Source organism: Gavialis gangeticus, unplaced genomic scaffold (assembly GCF_001723915.1).
Source record: "Gavialis gangeticus isolate Ggan-Ray unplaced genomic scaffold, GavGan_comp1, whole genome shotgun sequence".
Lineage (NCBI taxonomy): Eukaryota > Metazoa > Chordata > Crocodylia > Gavialidae > Gavialis > Gavialis gangeticus.
The window spans coordinates 123,712,126-123,717,430 of NW_017729032.1; positions in this window are offsets into that span (position 1 = coordinate 123,712,126).

Here is a 5,305-nt window from a genome sequence, read left to right on the forward strand (position 1 = left end):
CAAAAGGCATTTAACCCACTTTAAACCCACTAAAAAGTGTCATCTACAAAGTCAGGTTCTCTCTGACTATAAAGAGATGTCCATTCTATTTGGGAGTGTTATAAATAAATAAATATGTGTCTGTGTGTGTACATATATATGTATGTATGTACGTATGTATGTGTGTATACACATATATATACATATGTATTTCTTAAAAATATGAAAGAATTTATGAGACTTGTTCTGGGCCAAGAAGAGGAATGTGGTTTAAGAGTTATGCCAGGGGCTAACGGACAGTATTTGTGGGAAAACTATAGGGACTATCTTTGGACTGAGGTATTCAAAGCCCTGCACAAAAGAAATCTGAACAGGCTTTAGTGCCAGATTATCTGGATACTCAAGAAAAAGCACCAAATGTAGTGAGCTTTCAGTGAAAGGCAAGAGCGGACAGAAATCTAGAAATCCAGATCCATAAACTTGGCAAACTATTAGCAGACAGAATAAGTGTAAGTGTTCAGGCGGCCATGGAAAAGAGAAGCAAGAAGAGTTTAGTCTGACAGATAATCTAGGTAAGCAACTAAGGTTCTCAGCTTCAAAAAGGCAAACTTGGAAGGAAACTAAGGGAACTAGGAAGTAAAGCCTAGTGGACTGAAGAGTTCAGGGACTAAAACATGGAAGAGGTGTCATCTCTAAGCCAAAGGTGAAAAACTCTTTGGAATTTTCATTCTTAGTGGACAGGAAATACTCATAGGGCAGGAGTCCAGGCCAAATTGGATGAAAACCACTTCAAAAAGGATATTAGGAGTAAGCCTACAAGGAATGGAATGTTTGATGGGGAAAGAGAGTTACATCTTGGAGGTCAAGAAATGAAAGGATAAAATGAGGAGTGCCAAAAGTCAAGCTGAGTTACAGCAGGCAAAGTATATTAAAGCAAACAGCAAAAAATAAGTGAATAAAGAAAAAAGAAGCTGACCGTTGTGCAATGAGGATGGAATGGGGATTATAAGGAATCTAGCTATGATCCAAAACTGAGTCAGTGCTTTGCCTCCATTTTCAGTAGGGACAATGATCCTTAATATGAAAGCAAAGACAGAATGAAAGGATGGGAATGATGATCTAGAAATAGAAATTACTGTAACCAAGACGGAAGAAAACACAAAAGGTTTAATTCACTCAAGTTTAAGGGGAGGGGAGAGAATGAATAAACTCCAAGGGCTAGCAGATGAAATTACAAGTAGCGAGGATTTTTAATGAATCTATCAGGTATGGCATGATACCAAACTTGCTACGGGAGAATAATAAAGATAGTATCTATACTAAAGTAAGGAGGGAAACTATCTATGCACCTCTAGACTACTAGTCTAATCTCAACAGTAGGCAAGGGTTTAGCACAGATTTTGAAGAAAAGAATGTTTAGAACCATGAAGAAAAATGGAGAACGAAATAACATGCAATGTAGATATATCAGACTAACCTAATAGCTTTCTTTGACATGCAATTTTTTTTCTTTTAAATACAGGAAATAAACCACCTGGATTTCAGGGAAGCTTGCTGATGATGGTCCACATGGAAAATTATCACTTAAAATGGAGAAGACCAGGATTAGAGCAAGATGGGTAAGAACTGGCTAAGCAGAGGATGAGAATGGGTTATACTGAAAAGTAAACTATTGGCTGGAAAAGCAAGCTATTGGCTAGAACTGGTTCCAGTTACAAATGGAGTTCCTCAGTGGCTGATCTTGGGACAAATCTTAATGTTTTCACCAACAACATTAGCGCATCCTTCCACATATGCATTCAAAAACCAAAAATAAAGTGGGACAATGTGTCCCTCATTCTCCTCCCCCACCAGTGCTCTCGACATGTCTGTACAGGATGTCATGAGCAGTGGCAAGGAGACGATCCCAGAGCATTTTCACCATTGTATTTCTGAGTTTGCAGTATGCAGGCCAGATGCAGATGGGCAGGTCTTATTTTTCAGCTGCTACCTCAGGAATGGCAAAGACCCTCTGGAGATACACACTGAAAGAGAGTAGCTTGCACAGCCTAGCAAAACAAAGGCTGAGACATGATTGTTCTCTGTAACCTCATAGAGAGGGTAGACACCAGAAAGTGCTAGAAGGCAATCTGCCCTCTCAGCAAAGCTACCTGGCCTCAGAACAAGCCCAGCTGCAAAGCAATGAGCTGACTGGCTGCAGATCTAACTGGGCCTGCTATATATGCCCACATTGTTCATTTGAACTGTGGTTGCTCATACCTTTGGTCTTGGTCTTGGTCTTGGTCTTGGTCTTGCTCCAGCTCAGCTCATACATTATTCCAGCCTTCCTCTAGCCCTAGACACCTGGACCTTGCCCCTGCTTATCTTGTTGTGCATCTGGACTTCCCAGCTCCTGAATTTGGGACAGACCAGGACTACAAGCATAAATAGAGCTTTGGATTAGGCATATGACTCTGACCACCTGGTTTTGACCCCTTCGGCACAGACTCAACTCCTGATTTGGATTCCTCACAGACTCAGGTACTTGGTTGACCCCATACTCCACAAGACTTCTTATGCCCCCATCCTTACAAGATGGAAGAAGAGCTATTCGAATTAAAGAATAATATTAACATGAGAACCAAAGGGCATAAACAGGCCATAAATACATTTAGGCTAGATATTAGAAGGTTTCAAACCATCAGAGAAGATAAATTCTGTAACATCTAATAGTAGAAGTGCTCCCTACCACAAGGAAGAAATCCTAATTAGTGTTTATACCAGAGCATGATAAATTTGTGAAGGGGATTATATGATAACTGCCCATGGTAGTAGGGGAGTGACTTCAGTGACTTAAGAGGTGCCTTTCAGGCCTGTATTTATGTGTGCTTCTTATTTCAGTTTCTCCAGCGTTCCCCCAGAACCCCATTTAAAGTTATAGTGGGCACATTTACACGTGCACTTTAATGTGCAGTAGCCTATTCTACTATGCATTAAAGCAGCATGTAAAAAAATGTGCTAATACACTAATGCACAGTAGAATAAGCATCACCTAAAAAGCATGTGCTTGCACTACCATTTATTAGTGCAGCCTAATGTGCATTTATTTAGTATATCATATTGGAGTTACTAAATTTAATGCACATTAGGAAATGTGCATTAATGCACATGTAAATGTGCCCAGTAGGTTGTATTTTATCTCAGCCTGTTGCACCTTAGTCATTACCTCAGGTATGAAGGAGCTGTAGTGGGTTACACCAGCTTAGGACATGGCTCATAAAGTTTTTAAAGTTTTTCAAAATTAGAAGTCGTACAAAGCATAAAAAGATGCCTAAGAGACTAATATTAAAGGATGAAGTTTGCTAAGGTGGGCACAGCCATTCTAGGGTGCACTTCCTGGCAGGCCGTGGAAATGTCAGTCAGCTGAAGGAATTAGAGACAGGTGACTCTTCCTGTAGGTAGAATGGGGAGCTGTAAAAGAAATTTCACGCTGTTGCAACAGCCACCATAATGGATCGTGGTCAGGAGAGAGTTGCAGCTGGTACAGATCTCTATACAGTTTTTGTCAAACTAATTGTGACATTTTCAGGGACCTTTGATTCTAGTGAACACAGAATCTCTGCTCTCAGATTTAGGAAGAATTCACTTCCAAGGACAATGGCTCAGCAAAGCTGGATGACCTACTGCTGCTGGCTAGAAAAGCAAGCAAACAATAGGCTGGATATCAGCGGGATTTATGATTGCTGTGAACCTGGTGTGCTAATAGTTTCATGGGTAGCATTTTTAATCTAGGGATAGGGCTTTTATATAACTATTTAAAAGTATAAGGAGAACCATTTTTGTCTAATTTACTTAATATCTTTGGCTTGTAATAGACATTATTGGCACTGATAATATCCATTTCATATGTAGAGCAACAGCAATATGAAGCAGTAATGAGATGAATTAGTCATGTTAATTTTAAACAATGTTTAAGACATCTGCAGTCTTCCTAAAATGTCATCTGCCAGGCAGCCCTGCTCCATATGTGTATAGAGTTGCAACACCTCCCCCTGCATATTCTTGCAAAAAGGAAAATCGTCAAAAAGTCTCTATTTTTGGTTGTGCTGCATCCAGACCCTTAGATCCAGGATACCCAAAGATATTGCAGGGGGAACAAAAAAATACAGACAGAAAGAGCAGGAATCCATGGAAAGGAGCTACCGCAATGTTAACTGCCAAGCAAAGGCACAGAGACTCAATGAATTGCTTCACTAGCGAGGCTCTCTGCTGCATTCACAGGACTCTACTGAGAGAGGGTATGGAATAAACACTGAAAAGATGCTGCTGCCATTGAGAACTGACACAGCACAGTAATTCATTAAGCCTTGGGGCTCAATTCAGGCAGCGCCTACCCTCTCTGGGCCATATCACATATCCTTTTTTTAAGAGAGAGTCTCTGCTGTTTTTCACTGAGTATTTAATTGGTGGCTAGAGAACATACTGTGTGGTGCGGTTCCCCTCCTCTCAGGGCTATCTTCTCTGTGCTTAGGGTCTTTCTGTTCCCTTCCAGGCAAGCCTCAGTGCTGGAAAGATATGGATTAGAGCAGCAAGTGCAAAAGAGAGCAACAGCAACTCAGAAAAGAATGGAAGGAATGCATCTTTTGGGTTGCTTGTCTATTCCAAAACTGGCAAAGAAATGGACTATTAAAGGCAGCTCATGGAGGTGAAATGATGCTAACTCTACCCCCTACAACTTGCATACTATAAAGTAGAAACCCTAAAAAAGTCATTGCTTAAACCAGGATAATTTATATTGAAGTATTATTTTAATACATCAACAGAATAAATGGAGCCTGCTTGGTATCAGTCTGCATCTCTGTGTTTTGGCATATGACCCTTACACTTGTCACCAGGAGCTTTACCAATGCTCATAACTTCCTAGTAAATTCAGGGAAAGCCCTTGGTGTTGCATGTCATTGCTCACTGGATTTAAAAGGGTGTAGCTCCATTGATGCTGGAAAAGGGCCAACGTGGTTCCCATCTTCAAAAAGGTGAGGAAAGAGGACCCGGGAAACTACAGGCCAGTCAGTCTTACCTCGATCCTGGGCAAGCTGTTTGAGAAAATTATTCTGGCACACATCCAGGAGGGGCCAGCAGGGAACTGCATGCTCAGGGGCAACCAGCACGGGTTCATCAGTGGCAGGTCCTGTCAGACCAACCTGGTGGCCTTTTACAACCAGGTCACTAAATCATTGGATGCAGGGGTGGCAGTGGATATAGTTTTCCTGGACTTCAGGAAGGCTTTTGACACTGTCTCTCACCCCATTCTCATTAGGAAGCTGGGGGACTGTGGCGTAGACACCCA